The sequence below is a fragment of the Staurois parvus genome, unplaced genomic scaffold (assembly GCF_062004578.1).
Source record: "Staurois parvus isolate SC_StPar_1 unplaced genomic scaffold, SC_StPar_1.0 ptg000195l, whole genome shotgun sequence".
Taxonomy (NCBI): domain Eukaryota; kingdom Metazoa; phylum Chordata; class Amphibia; order Anura; family Ranidae; genus Staurois; species Staurois parvus.
The window spans coordinates 11,522,446-11,542,164 of record NW_028317991.1 but is presented as its reverse complement, the minus strand read 5'-3'; the positions used below and the strand labels follow the sequence as shown (position 1 = coordinate 11,542,164).

Here is a 19,719-nt window from a genome sequence, read left to right as displayed (position 1 = left end):
GCGAGGATGGAGTTGCAATAGTCAAGTTGGGAGATGATAAGGGAATGAATGAGTTGCTTTGTAGTTTCTGGAGTTAGGAACGTGCATATTTTGGAGATGTTGCGGAGGTGGAGTCTGCATGAATTTGTCAGCGATTGGATCTGGGGCTGGAAAGACTTCTTTTGTTTGCAATGAACAGTGTGCGTTGGTTGTGGTCATGTGCACAAATCTACGCACACTACAAATCCCATAGCCAATCTCAGGATTGCGCCAGAGAGGGTGGCTATGTTCCTACATACAGTGGGACCACGAATAATAAACACAGCCACCTTCTATATTAGTCGGATAGATTGGGGTAGAGAGTTCCAGAGGATGGGGGAGGCTCTGGAGAAGTCCTGGAGACAAGCATGGGAGGAGACAAGGGAGCTGGAGAGCAGGAGGTTGTGGGAGGAGTGGAGAGAACGGTTTGGGTGACTTTTGGAGACAAGACACTTTAAACCATAACACAGCCTAGGCATTCTTCCTCACAACTGCATATTTCTTCACTGATTTGAAGGCCTGATATTAGGCAGAGAATAGATTTTACTGTTCTATTTGTGATATGCCGAAAGGACAGACCAGATTTGGGTGTCTGCTCCTTTAAGTAACGGGCTGTGAATTAACCTGGAGTGACGTCAGCAACCCCGGACGCTTCATTATCATTAACCCACCACTCCCTCACGTCACGTGTTGCTAAACCACTGCGGCGGCCATCTTGGTTCCTGGCAATGACAATTTTCCAGTTTTCCTATGAGCTGCCCCGTTCCCACATTAGAATGACACACTGATTTTAAACATAACACCGAGCTCGTAATTGTTTTCCTTCGCGCATATAATAGGTGGTAAACCGAGGTTCCTTTTCAGGAACGGACAAAAAAGATAAACGGCTCCGATGCGGCTAGCTCGCTTTACGACACTGCAAATGGCCTCTTCTGACCTGTAGAGTCTAATAGCGATAGGAGGCAAAAAAAATCATCCTCCCTGACTACAAATGGCCGGCAGCAGTGTGCCGTCGCAGTCACGTCTCCTGGGCTCTTGACTGATGACGTCACCACTCCTTGCCGCAGCTACGCTAAGAATGCACCGGGCCGCCCGATAGGCGGAGGGGTGGGAAAGAGGGCGTGGCCGGTGGTGTGCCCCATTGGCCGGCTGTGGTGCGGCGTCAGTGAGTGGCGGGGAGGAGGCGCTGTGGGTGAGGGGCGCTCTGATTCTTCTACACACCAGAGCTGCCAGCGAGGGAGCGAGAAGGAGAAGGAGGAGGAGGGGGGCGATGTGTGACCGGAGCCGCCTGCCCTGAGACCGGGAGCGCTATGAGGTGAGGAGCAAGGGGGCCATTCTCGTTGTGGGGGGCGGGGCTCAGCATCTAGGGGTCACCTTATCCCATGTTCTGGCTGAGTCTGCAGAGTGCTGTAACCCATAGCAACCTCTGAGAACTCCCCTGACCTGGCCGCTGCAGTACTAGGCCAACACACACTGTGTCCAATACCAGAGCTCCTTCTATAGGGGGCAGTGTTGAGAAATGGGGGGTCAACATTTGTGTTGTTCTCATCCTGAGGATAGGGGGGGAGGGTCACCTATACCATAATACAGGGGGGGGCTTGTTCTGCATAATGTTGTCACCCATAGAAACCAGTCAGAACCCCTCCTCCTCACTGTACTGTTTCCTAATCCAGTGCCACATGTCATAGGATGTCTATTTGGAGGGGGAATGGCTGGGGTCACCAGTGGAATGATTGCATGTTCATCTAGAAGGACAGATCCTGTGACAGGAATGTACAGACTTATCCAGCAGAGGGAGGTAACCCATAGCAACCCAATGGAATCAAAGTGCTGTAATGCGTAACACCCAGATGAAACCAATGGGGTTATGATTGGTTGCTATGGCTTACAGAATTGTGGTAGCTTTGAGTTACAGCACTTTGGTTATGGCTGGCAGCCCAAAAGTTACGCCTGGTTGCTATGGCCGGCGGCCCGTAAGTTACGCCTGGTTGCTATGGCCGGCGGCCCGTAAGTTACGCCTGGTTGCTATGGCCGGCGGCCCGTAAGTTACGCCTGGTTGCTATGGCCGGCGGCCCGTAAGTTACGCCTGGTTGCTATGGCCGGCGGCCCGTAAGTTACGCCTGGTTGCTATGGCCGGCGGCCCGTAAGTTACGCCTGGTTGCTATGGCCGGCGGCCCGTAAGTTACGCCTGGTTGCTATGGCCGGCGGCCCGTAAGTTACGCCTGGTTGCTATGGCCGGCGGCCCGTAAGTCACGCCTGGTTGCTATGGCTAGCGGTACAGGGTGCAGTAATCTATAGATATCCAAAGGGATCAAAGTGGTGTAACCCATAACAACCAGATGAAATCAAAAGAGGTTATGACTTACAGAATTTTGGTTGCTATGGGTTACAAAACTTTGGTTACGACTGGTTGCTATGGCTTGCAGCACATAGGTTACAACTGGTTGCTGTGGCTAGCAGTGCAGGATCTGGTAACCAATAGCAACCCAACGGAACCAAGGTGCTGTAACCCATAACAACTAAATGAAACCAAAATGGGTTATGACTGGTTGCTATGGTTTACAGCAACTTGGTTACATCTGGTTGCTGTGGCTGGCGGCGTCTAGGTTGCGCGTGGTTTCTGTGGCTGGCGGCGCCTAAGTTACGCCTGGTTGCTGTGGGTTACAGCAATATTCTGTAAGCCATAGCAACCAGTTGTATCCTAAGTGGCATAAGCCATACTAACCAGGCATAACCTATGTGCTGTAACACGTAGCAACTTGTGACTAAAGTGCTTTAACCCATTGCAACTAGTTGTAACCAAAGTGCTGTAAGCCATAGCAACCAATCGTATCTCATCTCCCTGACTGCACTGTTTATAGTTCTCAGCTACAGGACCTCTGTCTGGGAAGGGCAGTGGAAATGATATGATGACCTGTGGAAATAATCACGTGTCATTTATAATATTCTCCTCTGGAAGGATAGATCACTGTATCCTGGAACGGGGTTACAGACTTGTTCTGCAGAGTGCTGTCACTTATGGAAACCAATCAGAATCCATCGAATAGATTTGTTTCCTAATATACGATCTCTGTCTGGAGGAGGAATGAATACGACCAGTGGAAATATTTGTCATCTAGAAGGATAGATGACTGCATCCTGTGACAGGGATGTACAGACGTATTCTGCAAAGTGCTGTGACCCATAGCAACCAGTAATAACCCATCTCCTGGACTGTACTGCTCCCTAATTAAGTATCAAATACAAGATCTCCATCTGGTGGGGTCATTGATATGAAGGCCTGTGGAAATGACCATTCATTGATTGTAATATTCTCACCTAGAGAGATAGATCTTTGTATCCTGTAATGGGTACAGACTTGTTCTGCCCTCTATGGTAACCAATCAGAATCCATCTCCCTGAGTTCAATGTTTCCTATTAAAGTGTCACACATAGGATCTCCATCTATCGGGGATAGATTGGGATGACCTGTGAAAATGATTACATGTTTTTGTGGTAGGTTAGTTGGCTTTCTCTCTAAATTGGCCCTAGTAGTAGAAGTATTATTATTATAGAGGATTTATATGGCGCCAACAGTTTGCGCAGCGCTTTACAAAGTGAAGGCAGACATTACAGTTACAATACAATTTGGTACAAGAGGAAACAGAGGGCCCTGGTCGTTAGAGCTTACATTCTATTATTATTATTACATCGAGTTTATATAGCGCCAAAGGGTTTGCTCAGCGCTGTACAATAGAGGGGGGGGGACAATACATGAAACAGTACAACAATAACAAACAACGTACGAGGGGTAAGAGGGCCCTACTCTTTCGAGCTTAAAATCTAGGAGGGAGGGGGTGATGGTACAGGAGGAAGTGGCTGAGGGGTGGGAGGAAAGAGGGAGAATGGCCGTTAGGTGAGGGTGGGGTAGGCTTCCCTGAAGAGATGGGTTTTGAGGGAGCGCCTGAATGTGAGGAGGGAAGGCGACAGTCTGATGGATTGGGGCAGTGAGTTCCAGAGGATGGGGGAGGACCTGGAGAAGTCTTGCATGGGAGGAGGAGACCAGGGAGCAGGATAGGAGGAGGTCCAGTGAGGAGAGAAGGGTGCGGGTAGGGCGGTACTTGGGGATCAGGTTGGTGAGGTAGTCAGGGGCAGTGTTGTGAACGGCTTTGTAGGTCAGGGTTAGAAGTTTAAATTTGATGCGTTGGGCAATCGGGAGCCAGTGGAGGGAGAGGCAGAGGGAAAAGTATGTGTATGTATGAATGTAGGTTAGGGACCTTAGATTGTACGCTCCTTGAGGGTTAGGGACTGATGTGAATGTACAATATATATATATTACCTATAGTACCTGAAATAAATGTTATTTTCTGTTAATCTAGAAGGATAGATCACTTCTTTCTGTGACAGGGATATATAGATTTATTCTGCAGGGTGCTGTAACCTATAGCAACCAATAAGCACCCATCTCCCTGACTGTGCTGTTTCCTAATAAAGTGTCAGATATGGGAGCTCTATCTGTAGGGGGAATTGATATGAAGACCTGTGGAAATGATCACACGTCATTTGTAATAGTCTCGTCTAGAGGGAGAGACCACTGTATCTTGTGACACGTACGGCCTGGTGATGTCACCTATAGCAACGAATCAGAACTAATCTGATATTCCGGTTTCCTAATACAGTATCTCTACCTGGAGGGAGAATTGATATGGCCAATGGAAATGGTAAATATATATTTTGGTAATATTTTCATCTGGAAGGTTAGAGCACTGCATCTGGTAACAGGGATGTACAGACGCGTTCTGCAAAGTGCTGTAACCCATAGCAACCAATTGTAACACATCTCCCTGACTGTACTATTACCTAATATAGTATCAGATTCAGGATCTGGAGGGGTCATTGATACGATGACCTGTGTAAATGATCACATCATTTGTAATATTCTCATTTAGAGGGGTAGATCTCTGTTTTCCAGAACAGGGATAGAGACGTCTTTTACACAGTGTGGTCACCTATGGCAACCAATCAGAACCCTTCTGATATTACTGTTTCCTAATATAGGATCTCTGTTTGAAGGGGAAATTGGTATGACCAGTGGAAATGGTTAAATCCAATTTGTTATATTTTCCTTTAGGAGGATAGATCACTGCATCCTGTGATAGCGATGTCCAGGCTTCGGGCCGGTTCACATCTGTGCAGTGCGCTCTGTGTTAGGTGCATCTCACATGCGTTTTAGGCCGTACTACCATTGGCCTCTATAGAACGTGCCTTTTGATGAAGGTGCAGCATGCAGGGATTTTTTTTTTCTTTTTTTCTTATAATGCACCACACATAAAACACACCGGTGTGGACAGGGCTTTATTCTGTGGAGTGCTGCCTCCCGTGAGAACTCCCCGAACCTGGCTGCTGCAATACTGATGGAAGGCCGACAGACAAGAGTGCCAGCTGTCAGATCGCTTGCTAAGGGGGTGGAAATGGTTTTCATTTGTTGAGGATGGAGTGGTCACCTTATCCCATGATTCGAGGTGGTGTACCGGTTTATTCTGCTGTCACCCATAACAACCAATCAGCACCCATCTTCCTGGCTTTACTGTTTTTTTTTTTTTTAAATAGTGTCACATATTGGATCTGTAGGGAAATTTATATTATGACCTATGGAAATGATTACATGCCTTTTTGTAACCTCATCTAGAAGGACAAGTCACTGCATCCTGTGCCAGGGATGTATAGATCACTTTTGTAAGTGCTGTCACACATGGCAACCAATTAGAACCCATCTTCATGACTTTACTGTATACAAATACGATGTCTCATATAGGATCTCTATCTGTAGGGGGAATTGCTGGCATCACCATTGGTTACATAGCATTTGTATGGTGGTGGTGGTGTTTTTTTTTTTTCCCAGATCATCTTTTCTAAAAGGGGTAGTAAATTGTAGCACATTATGACAGCCGTACGTTTAAAACCGAGCCCTCCAAGTGCCAATGGCGTCATGGTCCCCTACCTATACTGACCACCAGTACAAGGGGCAATTCTGCACTGACCACTAATGTTAGAGGAGTAAATAAATTATCTGTCCTGGGTGTCAAATATGTGAGCTATGCTATTCATATTATTTGTTCTCCTATATACTGCCTATGTTCTATAATTTAGTAATTACGCTAATACATCACCAAATGTAAGTATATATATTTTTAGCAAGGGTTTCCTGAGACCTGAAAAATATTTCAAGGATGTCTCTGGAGTTAAAGTGGTTAAGAGGCTGGTCTAGATGGATAGATCACTGCATCCTGTGACTGGGATGTACAGGCTGATTCTGCAAAGTGACGTAACTCATGGCAACAAATCAGGACCCTGCTCCCTTTTCTAGTAATGTAACTACAGGGTCTCTTTCTGTAAGAAAAATAGATATGATGACCAGCGGAAATTGTTAACTTTCAATTGTAATATTCTCATCTAGAAGGATCACCGCATCCTATGACAGGAATGTTCAGGTTATTCTGCAAACTGCCATAACCCATGAGAACTCTCCTCCTCTGGGCCCTTTTCTGGTGGATGGTACCCAGAGCTCAGCATTCTGGGGTCACCAGAGTTCATGTTCTGGCTGAGTCTGCAGAGCGCCTTAACCCGTAGCAACTTTTCAGAACTCTTCTCCCCTGCAGCACTGATGAATGTCCAACAGACAGGGGTTTATTTACTAAAGCTGGAGAGTGCAAAATCAGACTCCCTTCTGCATAGAAACCAATCAGCTTCCAGGTTTCATTGCCAAAGCTTCATTGAACAAGCTGAGGTTAGAAGCTGATTGGTTTCTATGCAGAAGGGAGTCTGATTTTGGACTCTCCAGCTTTAGTAAATAAACCCCACAGTGTCAGATGACCATTTACATAGCCAGTGATGTGGTGAGCTCTGGGGTCATCATTTGTATTCTTATCTTGAGGGTATCTGAATGGAAGGGGTCACCTTATCCCATGATACAAGGGGATGTACAGACCTGTAGCAAACAATCAGAACCCAGCTCCCTGATCTGACTGTTTCCCATTAGTGTGGGGTATGGGATGCCTGTGTGGAGGGGAGCAGATATCACAACCAGTAAAATAAATAGAGATTATCTGCAGTGATTTCAGTTTAGGTCACTTTATCTTGTTGTATTGTGCAGTGTGTGGTAACCCACAACCAGTAGTCGCCAATTTGACTGCTGTCATTTCAGCTAAGCTGAACAGCATGTTGGTGATGAGATTGATATCTGCAAGGGGTTGATAGGACAATTGGTGGAAATAATTATAGCTGATTTGTAATGTTCTCAGTATAGGTCACTTTGTCCTGTGACAGGGGTGAACAGGCTTATTCTGAAATGTGCGGTGACTCACAGCAATCTATTAGAATTTGTCTTGCTATCCCGATTGCTGTCTTTATAATAGCATTGGCAGTATGCTTCCCATACAAAAAGGGGGTATTGATATTTTAATTAGTACATCTGTAACATTCACACCTGTACATGCACAAAACCATACGCTTTCCCCCAGTGCACGAAAACATACTGCCTTTTTGCAGATGGCGCGGCGGTGCCATTAATTCATTATGGCATCCCCGACGTATTTTGCTAAAATACGCCAAAACACATGGTGCTGCAGTGAATTGTTAAAATGGGTCAAGAGTGACAAGACTGAGATTGAGCTCTGCAGTCACTTTTGCAGCAGTTGTTTTCTTTTTCCGGGTCACAGTCTTGAGCAGTGTTCTTTTTGTCTTTCGGTCAGTTGACCATGTCGACCACGCTTATGCTTATCAGACAACGTTTTCCTGGAAACTGTATATGCCATCATAACCTTTCATATTGTACCTCACAACACAGCAAGTAAATTGGCAACATCAGTCACAGAGGCACCAGCTAGGCGAACACTAACAATTTGTCCTCTTTGAAGCTCAGTAAGCTATGACATGACTGTACTACTAGCAGCGCACGCAGTGAGTGACGAAAGTGAGGCTTCATACGTGTTAGCTAGGTGTCTCATCACACAGCAGAAGTAAAAGAATGTTACATCACTTCCACTTTCAACACGAAACATGTCATCACTTTCACACCTGCATATCATGTAGTGTTTCTACATTTTTGTCTAACCCGTGTGTGTGTTCCTTGGTAAAGAACATTATTTTTTTTTTTATCAAGTTGTTATGACCAAAGTTCTCTTTAAAATGTAAGATTTAACAAATATTCAAATATCAGTTTTGGGTCTCCCTGTATAGGAGCTACAGGACAGATGTATGAAAGTGTCATTTCTTATATAACAGGCTTTCATTGTGCTGGCCATTTGTCTCACACAGATGCCTGTGAAGTATCGGCTTTATTTCACTTTATTGGCAAGACAGCTCTGTGAAGATCTCTCCTCTCCTAGGCAAATTGGAAGTGTCAGAAGACATATGTCGGGGCATGTAGGTTCCTGCACACCATGGCATGCATAGGGGCATGAGGAAGAACAGAAGTCATATAGATACTCAGAGATTGGACATGAAAAGAAAACTGCTGCTGGTATAAAGTGCAGGTTCATCTGTCTGCAGTGGCCTCCCAGATACCCCTGTCATGGGTGAGTGATGGACTCTTCTGGAAGTCCTGAAGCTTGCCTTCAGTGATGGGCAAATAGAAATGTGTGGGGGCTTAGCGGCACGCTCTGACACTACCCAGAAGAGTAAGTCAGAACTTTGCCAACCGGATCTGCTGGCATTCTGCCATGGCAGAAAGGTTTGGACAGATGAGGGTACATCCTAGGTGTCTGCTCTTCATACCTGCAGCATTTCTCTCTCCCTCTCCTCTTTTTTTTCTGTTTCATCATAGTATAACCTACCAGCATGTATTTTTCATTGAAAGGCAACGTAAACATGCAGGAAGAACATGGAAGCTCTGTGCACAAAGTGTCTGATATTGGGGCTTATCAGGTATATGAATGTTGGGTTTACATATTCTTTGTGCCTGCTGTACCATGTACTTGTATGAAAAAGTATCCTGTTCTCTTTGTATTGCTTCCTTTGTGTGAAATCCCTGGTGTTCCTGCCAATCCCTCTGCTATCCAATTATAAACTGACCACACTGAGCATGAGAGCACAGCGTGGTCAGTTCTCTAGTTATGCTGGGAAAGCAGTGTGCCCTCCTCTTATGATCAAACTTGTCCTGATACCTGGGAAGCTGTGTGCTGCGATTTCTCTCCCCCCCCCCCCCCCCTCCACTCTTATGTAGCTGACAACAGAGGGAATGTGATCACTTGTAGAAACAAAAAGGGGGGGGAAAGGTATTTATAGCGTGTTGTTGTTTTTTTGTTTTTTTTTTTATATGCCTACAGAAGTGTTTTGACATGTATTTCTATTTTAAACTGATTGGGTTGTTTTACATGGTGAGGGTTTACAACCACTTTAACATAGAGCACGTTTGGTGTCAGGCAGCTTCCTGTCTACATGCATATGCTCCAGCAACTGCTGCATGGCATTTCTTAAGGTAGTGACATTGGTGACAAAAGTGTACTAATATAGAGTAATATACGTCGGCGAAGCCATGTGTAGTCTTTTTTTTGAAGAAAGTGTGACAGGGTGACAACAGAGTGGAGAAAATGCCTTTAAGTTGGGATCACGAAGTAGTTTAGAGAAAGCTGCAGATTTTGAAGTATTGAAAATTATGTCGTAAATTAAGTGAACATGCTAAGGCCTCGTGTTTTGATAACGCTGGTAATGTTAGCTGTGTAAAGTCACGTTTTAAAAATGTTAGTTTTTCAGGGTTTTTTAGCGTTTAACAGTGTTTTACCGCATTTTCCTGCGTTTTTTTTCTTTTTTTTTTTTTGGTCAAACATCCAAAAATGCCGGTTTGCGACGATTTGCCCAGTTTTTCAGGGTTTTTACAACTAAAAAACTTCTCTAGAAACCCACTAGTCCTGGTGTTTTTTATTTATTTATTTTTTTTCCAGCCAAAAAACGTTGATCACAGTCTATGCGTGCATGGACACATAGGATAACATGCTGGAGGGTTTACTGGCTGTAGAAAAAAAATGTCAAAAGCCTAAAACAACAGCTGTAAAAACGTCAAGTGTGCATGAGGACTAAAACTTCTATGGTGTTTTATTGATTTGTTTTGCTCATACTTTTAAACTGGATGTCAACTCAAAAACTTTATTCTAGGTCTTTACGAAAGAAGAGCAAACTCGCAGCTCCTTTTGGGTTTTTGCTGATATCTTGGGCTTCTACTAATATCCATTACAGAGATTTATCCTTACTTCCTGTCCTGTTGCTGTTGAGACCAGACAGGAAGGGAGGACAAATCTGAAACTGGGACTAGGAGCGAAATAAAAAATCTGAATGGGGTTCTAACCTTCCCCTACTAAAGAAAAACCTTTTTATCTATTTCAATGTTTTTTGTCTAGTAGAACATTGTCAGCAGGACAGGAAGTGAGAGAAAATTTTCTTGTGGAGTCCCAGATAGCAGCAGTACAAAAAATGTAAAAAGTAAGGACTTTCACAGAGACGACCCCATGACCCCCCCCCTTTCTAATTTCTTGCATGTGACTTATGTCAGTTCATATGCGTAGCATACTTTTGCATGTGGAAGAGGTGCCCGATCCACATGGCTTTTCTGGGGCAGTTTCTCTTTGGACTAGCTTTTGACAACATCATCAAGGATGCTACTGATGGCAAGAACACCGATCTTCCACAAAGTGGAATTGTGGAGTTTATTTACACTTTAAAGTGGACTTTCCATACCCCACCGCTATGTTGCAGCATCAGTGTGATGCTGCAGCTGGGCTCTCCTGTCCAACGCTCCAGTGATTGCTGGAGGGGCAGAGCAGGGGGGACAGCTATGGCATCAGACTGATGCCGCAGCCCTAGAGGCGAGTGTGTTTATTTTTTTTTTTTTCAGTTCCCACCCTCCTCCTTTTTTAAGAGCCAAAAAATGATCACCTACAGTATATTGCAGAGATGTACTAAAAATGTTTTTTTTTTCCTTTTGTCCAGACATACTTTTCGTACAGTTATATGTTGTCCTTCCCCAGCAGTCCCCCAGTTGTTTTGAATGTAGGGATCATTGCTGTGGGGCTGCTGAGAGCCTCACAGCCTCTCCATTGAAAGTATTCCAGCATGTGCAATAGAATTTCCATTCATTCCTATGGGAAGTCCTTCATCCTTTAAGGCCAAGGATTGATGGCCCTGCTAGAACTGTGTGTAGCTATACAACCTGCTTTTTACTATTTTGCTAAATTTGTATTTATCTTAATATCTGTATGTAGAAAGAGCCATTCCTGTTCTGGAGGGATAATGATACAGAGCTGATTTTGCTTGTTCTTCCACATTGGCAAAATATCACAAATTGTTTTATTTTTCTCCTACCTACCATAATAATAATATGAATCCTAAATACTTACCTGTTTGCCATATTTGTATCTCTTCAGGTTACATTTGGAAATATTCCCTGATAGCTCTAGCTGTAACAAGGGACAGGTTTTGTATGTGGCAGTGGCACTGATTAACTGTCTTGCCTGAGCAACTAATTGATTCCTTGTATAAACAGCCACTCTCTATGACCAGACTTTGAAGCATCTGATATCAGTGGTCTGATGGAACCCAGAGGTAAGTATTTCAGGGCTCCTAGGTATCAGAAGGAAGGATCAGGAGAGTTGGATTCATGTAGTTAGGTCTGCTAACCTCCAGGCTAGTAATACATACATGCAGTATACCAGAGCTGTTTTACCAGCCAAAAGATTTGTATTACTGTCCACCCAGCCTTGAGATTTATACAGCTCTTCCAAGCAGCACAGTCCTGTTTTGCAGAGGGGACCCCAGTTTTGCTTTTTTGTTTTTTTTTCATTTTCTCTGCTGTGGATCAGTAAGGGGCATTTCTCACATGTGGACTCTGTCAGTGGATCTAACCGGTCCGTGTCTGCTCCACATACGCAGAGCAGACACAGCCCTCTTTCCTCCATGGGTGGTTAGGTGTAAACAGACCGCCTGTCAGTTTACATCCAACTGTCATCTGATCTGCTATAATTGGGTAATTGATTTCCCACCCATCTATTTTTAACATATTGGATCGGATGCAGGCAGGAGTAAACACACGTCTGTTTGCATCTGCCGCTCCATAGAAGGCAATGGATGATTTGATTGGGTCCACCTGAAAATCTGACAGACGGACCTGATTGGCCTGCCCGTGTGAAAGGAGGACTAATACTACTTTCCTATCCCTGGCCTGTGATTGGAGAGTGAATTTAATAGCAGTGGACTGATGAGCTTATCTCTGCTCTCTCCTTTCAGTATGCTTCTTGTCCGCCCATCAGCCGTGCATCACAGGCAACAGGCTCCTTGTACTGCTTTTCCCTTCTTTTTTGTAAGCTCCGCTCTACAGAGACTGGAAGAGGCCAATATCAAGTCATGGTCAGGTACGGGTGCTTGAATTCAGGGGAAAAAACACTTACATTACATGTACAGAATTAAGAATTCCAGGTATGGTATATTTTTATATGGTTGCATTGATCCAGCTTGGACAAATGTAACTACCGTATGTATATACTATAATTAAAAAGCTGCTGCGCCAGGTAAGTCCACTTTTCCACACCCCACATACCTGGCAATCGGTTGCTCACCCAGCTTGCAAGCTGATTAATGTATAGAAGAACATTTCAGATGGCAGCACTCTAAAGAATCCACTTTTAATAATATGAAAATCACACAGTGGGGCAAAGAGGAAGGTCGGCATGTTTCGCGCGTTAGCGCTTATTCTAGATATATACCACACTTGGCTGATCTCCTTGGAAGCTGTCAATCATGGAAGTAGACACCTCTATTTAAGTGATGTTCTCATGCTTCCAGGTCTCATGCTGAGTGGCTGGCCTGAAACACTGTGAACACAGGAGGTCAGCCGCTCAGCACGGGCTCTATTCAGAGAATGCTTTGCTTTTTCTGAACGAATGCAAAGCGTTCTCTGATTGGACAAGGTGGAGAAGCAGAGCAGTGACGTCAAGCTCACTGGTTCACTTTAAAAGTTTTAAGGGATAAGGCTTAAAATCTGGTACCCATGATTTTAATTACCCAGTTTTGGGGAGTCTAAAGTCCGATTTCATTACAGCTGGAGGGGTTAAAACTTTTGCTGTGTGTTTTTTTTTTTTTTTTTTTTTTTTTAATTGTCTTTTAAAGCAGTAGTAAACTGCAAAAAATCTTCTCCCTGTAAGTTAAGAGCATAATGTGCTAGTATGTATTGCATACTAGCACATTATGAAAGACATCCCTGAAAACGAAGCCCTCCAGTGGAGCTCGATCATGGCTTCCATCTTCACTCAGCCTTCCTTCTGGGTTTGTGGGCTGCGGCCATTTGACTGGCCAAGCCATAATGACGTCACTCTGGCATGTGAACCGGTGACATCACCAGCGCTGCTAAAGTAAACATCTCCTAAACTGTGCACATTTGGGAGATATTTACTGTACCTATAGGTAAGCCATATTATAGACTTACCTGTAGGTAAAAAAAAAAAAAAAAGAACCCTTGACTTTACTACAACTTTAAATTGCTGCTTGTGTACCCATCAGATTTCCACTCACTTCCTGCCACAGTGACCCTAATTGTTTCACGAGGATTAAATGTGAATGGAAATCTTACCAATATCAGATACCACAATGAAACATAGAAAAGGACCTAATCTTTTCTAAGAATTTTCTGCTTTGGACCTATGCCAGCTATGCATGCTGACTAAAGAGAGAAATCTAAACAATGTAGATAGAGGAATCTGCACTGCTAACTGTTGTGGCTGTCAGAATACCCAAACAGTAACTACATGTGACTGGATGCAGTCACTGTTCTGCTGACAATTTTCCACCTGACTTTGATTTTCATTTGAAATTTGTCAAGTCAGGTGGTGCCAACAGGTCCACCCATAGCTTGAATTTCTTCTGATTTAGCTATTCAAGCCATGCTTGGAAAGCTTTAGACCTCAGATCTTTTAAAACTGTACAGTGGCTGGTATATTATTTTCTGTTTTTGTTGTGAGATTTGACCATCTGTAGCCACTCCTAAGCTACTCATAGTCACTAGTTAAGGTAGGACGCAAGGCCGTGCCCTTTTTCATGATTAAGCAATTTTTGCATTAAAGTGCAACATTAGTCAGAAACTCCTGACAGATCACTTCAGGCTGGCCACATCTGCAGGTCTAGCAATGTAAAACAAAAAAATAATTGCATATACTATTTAAAGTCCATTAATACACTGTCTCATCCTGCTCAGCAGGGGATCAGCGAACAGGTCCCCTGCTGAGCAAAGAATGGATATTACCTGTGTGAAAGTGGCCTTAAGCTTCTGTCAGCCTTACTCTCTAGCTTAAACAAGACATACAATCAAGGATGGAAATGTACACATTTTCAAATGTTAAAAAAAACCCCCCAAAAAAACTTTAAGGTGTTACTAAACCCCGGACCCTGCATTCACTATATCTGGTCTCCCACAGTACACACAACATGGAAATGGAACTATTTTAGAAAATATAAACTGCTAAATACCTTTTTCATCAGTAGTATATAGCAGTCTTGTGAGTTCTGTCAGTGTCTGGTCAAGCACTGGTTAAAGCTTGTAGGAGGAGTTTTCATTCTCCCCTGAGTTTTCCAATGAGGCTGCATGACCCCTGACCCTCTGGACAGTGCTGATTGGCCCTGTGGTGATCACATGCACCCTCCCAAAAAGAAAAAATAAATCTCTAGCAATACACACCAAACTGAGCATGTGCAGAGTTATTCCTAGAGCTCTGTAGTATTGACAGATGGATTGGGGACAGTAGAAGGGGAGGATCTGATAAGTCAGGATCAAACATCCTTTTTAACCAAGGATTAACGCCTTTGGTTCCACAGTGAGTAACACAAGCATGCTTTACTGCATATACAGACTGATTTTACTGTTGTGGGTTTAGTAACACTTTAATGCATTCTCTGCTTTAAGGTAAAAAAAAAAACTTTAATGTGCAGCTCCCCCCTCCCCCAATTACTTACCTGAGCCCGATGTTGATCCAGTGCTTGTCAGGGCAGGAACGCTGGAATGGGCAGGCAGGCCTATGGTACGGTCACGCTGCGACTGACGACAGCCACTACCCACAGACCAGAGTCCCTCAGGGCGTGGAGTCTAAGCCCCAGGCTACCCTTCACCAGGGCCCCTGATGGTGGGGATGGACTTGACGCAGCCTGAGACCAGGTCGCGGCCCCCGAGTGACCCCAGCTGCGATAACGACTGCCGCCAATGGCGTACAGCTGGTGGGAGCTAGATGGGAACACGAGTAGAGTAGTCAGACAAGCCGGGTCAATAACAACGGAGCAGACAGTACTAGACGGTAGGCAAAGAATACTCGGGTCACGGGCCGGGTTCAGCAACGGGAGGTCAGTTAAAGGGTTAACGCAGAGAGTAGTCTTGTCCAAGCCGAGTCGGTTACCAGGAGAGCAATGGGAACAACACAAGAGCTTGCAACAGGGCAACATACAGGACACAAGTGCAGCGCACACTTGAAGACAGGAGGTTTAAATGTGCTCAACCACACCCTTCTGAGGAGGAGCCGCAGAAGCCTGAAGGCATAAAGGTTCCCACCATGCTTTGCAGAAAACCAAGATGGATGCCAGCTCATGGAGATGCACAAGCTCTGAAGAAAGGTAGGACCTTGACAGTGCTGTGCCCGAGAGCAGCAGCACTACTCGCTCTCCCTCTCATAGGTTCAGAGACAGCAGCGGAAACCATTGGCTCCTGCTGCTGCCAATCACAGGCTGTGAGGATGGAGTGGGGATTGGGGCTGAGCCACACTGAGTGTGTCTATGGATACACAGAGCCGGCTCAGGAGCAAGCTCACTCGAGTGCCCCAATAGCAAAAGGGTTTCAATGGGGCACTCAGAGGGGGGGGAGCATGGAACACTGGCAGGGGACCACAGAATTGGATGCTTAGGGCTGTTCTATGCTAAACCATTGCACAAAGCAGGTAAGTGTAACATTTTTGTTATTAAAAATAAAATAACTGAACCTTCACAATCACTTTACTTCTGGAAAGTGACATATAGTTTTTGAGACCAAGGAGAGCAGAGGACATTCCAATAAGGAAGTGACTGCTCTGGGCTTTAACCAAATGGTGGGCTCCAGCAAGAAGGTAGCATAATTATTAATGCGAAATGTGTGTTCTTTTGTTAAAAGAACATGAATTGTTCTCAAACAGGGTAAAATTCTACTTTTAATGTTCCTGCTTTTGTTAATCAGCCATGGTAGTTCTGTTGGGAAGAGTTTACAGAAATCCCTGTATCAAGCTTTACCTTTAAGCAACCATTGATAAGCAACTGATTGCAGATGAAGTCATTGACCTTTTTATTGCTACATGGCAAACCTGAACCATACAGTGTAGCAGATTGTAAAGAAGTAGCTGGATATTTGTCTAGTTTGCTACAGATAAAACCGAATTTTACGAAGTTCCTCAGCCTTAAGAGATTAGTATTTATTTAGGTTAGACTGGAGAAACTACTCCCTTGCATATAACACCTTTGCTTTTTATCTACATCATGACATTGAGACCTTCTCATAGGCAAGAGCAGAGGCTAATTGCAGTGTCCAACAACAGGAAATGTACTGCATGCAAAACCTTATCTATGATGCTGCTTGTGAAATGTGGAAACTATTAATAGGTCTAAAATATAAAATGGGGTCTTAAAGCTGAAGTTTAGGGCGCTTTCACACTAGAATGCAGTGTAGGAAAGCTGCGTTTCCGCCAGGGCTGTGGAGTCGGAGGAAATTTTGGGTACCTGGAGTCGGAGTCGGCAAACAATGCTCCGTCTCTCCGATTAAATTTAGATTGGAATTAAAAAAAAAAGCAAGTTTAAATGTCCCAATTCACAAAAAGTTATAATTAATGACTTCTCTACTTTAAGAATAAAGACCAATGCATGCAGTGCCTCACCTAACCGCAAAACAAACACGTTAAGTGACCGTGAAGAAGCATGCTTTTCATGTGCTTCACTATATGGCACGCAACGCACAATTAGGAGCGGCAATACTTATACTTTCCATAGTGTTTTACAGATTTTGTTTTTGGTTCATATAGATAAGCTTTGTTTTTGTTCTAAAACAACCAAATAATGTGGTTTGTATTTTTGGACTGGTAAAGTTCCTGTTCCTTATGTTTATGCCTGCTGCTACTATCCAGCCACTTGATTAATTAATACATTTTTTTTTATAAAACTTTGTTGTTTTCATTGTGTTTGTCTTTTGCTTAAACTGTTCAATACAGTAGACTGTTGGCTTCCCAGCCAGTAGTCCTGTGGTAATGACATGTATGTTGCCTTTCTTTCCTTCAAGGAATGTATAAAATACATTTGCATATTAATACAGAGGAGTCGGAGTCGGAAGTACAAAAAACTGAGGAGTCGGAGCCGGAACATTTATCTACCGACTCCACAGCCCTGGTTTCCGCGCAGCTTCTTACACCACATTCCAGTTGTACTGTCCTTGCGATTTGCAGTCGGTGTCAGTGCAAAGTTAACATCACCCCAAACACAGGTCGCGAATGCAGTGAAAAGTTCTATGTGATTCAGTGGCTCTGCGTTTCAAAAAGTAGTACATGCACTACTTTTGGTGTGGTGCGATTTCAGCCCATTCAGAATGAATAGGGCTAAAATCGCACTTCACAGAACTGACTGTCAGTCACACAGGGACCGCATAGCGTTTCCAAGGAAATGAGGTGGGCTCGATCTGACTTACTGCAGCTTCTAATACACACTGTGAGAGAGTGCAGTGGAATCCTGTCAAATGATTTTTATGTCTGCCCATACAGTACAGTAAGATTTACACAGACCTGTTGCAAAGTACAATCTGTCTGGAAGTGGAGTAGACCTGCTGATGTTTCTGCTGCAATTTTACATACTTAAAAGGTCTTCTCACCACCTTCACCCTGTGATTGTGCAGCAAGAAGCAACACATTGCTTGATCATCTCTGTAAAATTGCTCTCTCCTCCTATCAGCATGCTTCTTGCACTGCAACACACCTAATTTGCTTCTTACTCCTTATCCCACCTCCTCTCTGAGCTCTGCTGTTGCTGTACAGGGACTGTAAGAGGATGATACTAAATCAAAGCACTTAAACTGCTTGTATTTAATTAATTTAATGATGTATAAATCAATAATATTTTATTTTATGAAAGTTGTTACTGGAGCTAGTGGCCCCATTTAAAGCTTTCTCACTCCAGTGACAACATTTTGACTTTGTTTTTCAGCTGTGTTTAGCTCTTGACCTGGAGTTTAGCTTTAATCTTTTCCAGCATTTGCACTGTTACTGTCATTCTGATTCTTGTCAGCAGAAATTGCAGACATCTGGTTCATCTGTTTTATTAATACATAGATCTAGCCACCATGTAATGAAAATACATGGCAGACCCCTAGTATGCCATAAGATGGTTTGTAACATGTTCTAGGCTATCGCTAAACAATTCACCTACGGTAGTGTTTCTCAACCAGGATGCTGTTTGGGTTCCTCCAGAGTGTTGCAAGCACAAGACCCAGAATGCCCTAGATTAGTGTCATACATTGCTATGGTATTAGCGACTGACTGGCCTGCACCATAGCAGCTCATGATGCTGATCCAGGGCATGTGATATGCAGGGACAACCCTAGCGTTCAGGAAGGGGGGGGGGGGCTCCAATGTAATTGGGACATTCTGTGACTCTGATGGGGGTATTCTGTCATGGGGGTATTTTTGATGGGATGGAGTCCTCTAATGTAAAAGGCTTCCTTCCCACCTGTAAGACCCACTCTTATCTTAAAAATGATCAATCACAAAATGCTTTTCAGAGGGGCAGCAAGGGCTTCCATACATCAGAATGAGCCCTTAGAGACAAAGAAGGGACATTGACTACTCTGTCAGCTGTGCGTGTAATCTGAGCTTTGTAATCAGACTTTTTTTTTTTAATTATTATTATTACATCGAGTTTATATAGCGCCAAAGGGTATGCTCAGCGCTGTACAATAGGGGGGGGGACAATACATGGCACAGTACAACAATAACAAACAGCGTACGAGGGGTAAGAGGGCCCTACTCTTTCGAGCTTACAATCTAGGAGGGAGGGGGTAATGGTACAGTAGGGAGTGGCTGAGGAAAACAGTCCTGGTAAATATGAAATGGAGCCCACTGGCTTGAAATTGTAGCTGAGTTTTAAATTTGCACGGAAATTTTTAGATTTTCTCCATAACATAAAAGGCATTTTCATGTGTTTTAAGCAGTGGGGAAGCCTGGATGAGGTATGATCCCTGGGCAGGCAGTGTCCCTAGTGTGAAATTCATGGCTTGGTTTTCACTTTTGTATCTTTAATCATTAATGACTTCCTCTATTATATGTTCATAAGGATGCAGAGATATCACTGTGCACAAGTACTTTCTGCTCTCTATCTTATCAATGTTGTTCTTATAGATTTTAGATGAGAATTGGGTGCTGTATACGGATTTACAACAAGTAGAATTATTTCACAATGATGATGGTTATGTTAGAGCTGTAGGTAGTTGTCCTGACCATTGCATTAAGGACTGTGCAGCTGTAATGTCAGGGGAGATATTCAAATGGATTAATGCTAAATGAAAATGCATTAGTGTTAAAATGCAATGTTGTACATAAGCGGATTGTGTCAGTGTTGTGTAATCTTTAGTTAATGCTGTCTGGAAGACGCATCTTTCCATTGATGCTTAAATAAGGGGGGGGGGGGGAGCAGGGA

The 19,719-nt window shown here is 43.9% G+C and overlaps 1 protein-coding gene across 4 annotated transcripts in view; it reads left to right on the top strand.

The window, feature by feature from the left end:
* The first annotated feature begins 1,171 nt into the window (after positions 1-1,171).
* Positions 1,172-19,719, top strand: part of ITSN1 (intersectin 1) — a 221,290-nt gene continuing 202,742 nt past the window's right edge. For 3 of the 4 annotated variants that reach the window (XM_089677961.1, XM_089677960.1, XM_089677958.1), the window contains exon 1: positions 1,172-1,333. The gene's annotated coding sequence lies outside the window, so the exon portion shown is untranslated. The remainder of the gene's footprint in view (positions 1,334-19,719) is intronic. The other variant, XM_089677959.1, reaches the window with a different exon arrangement.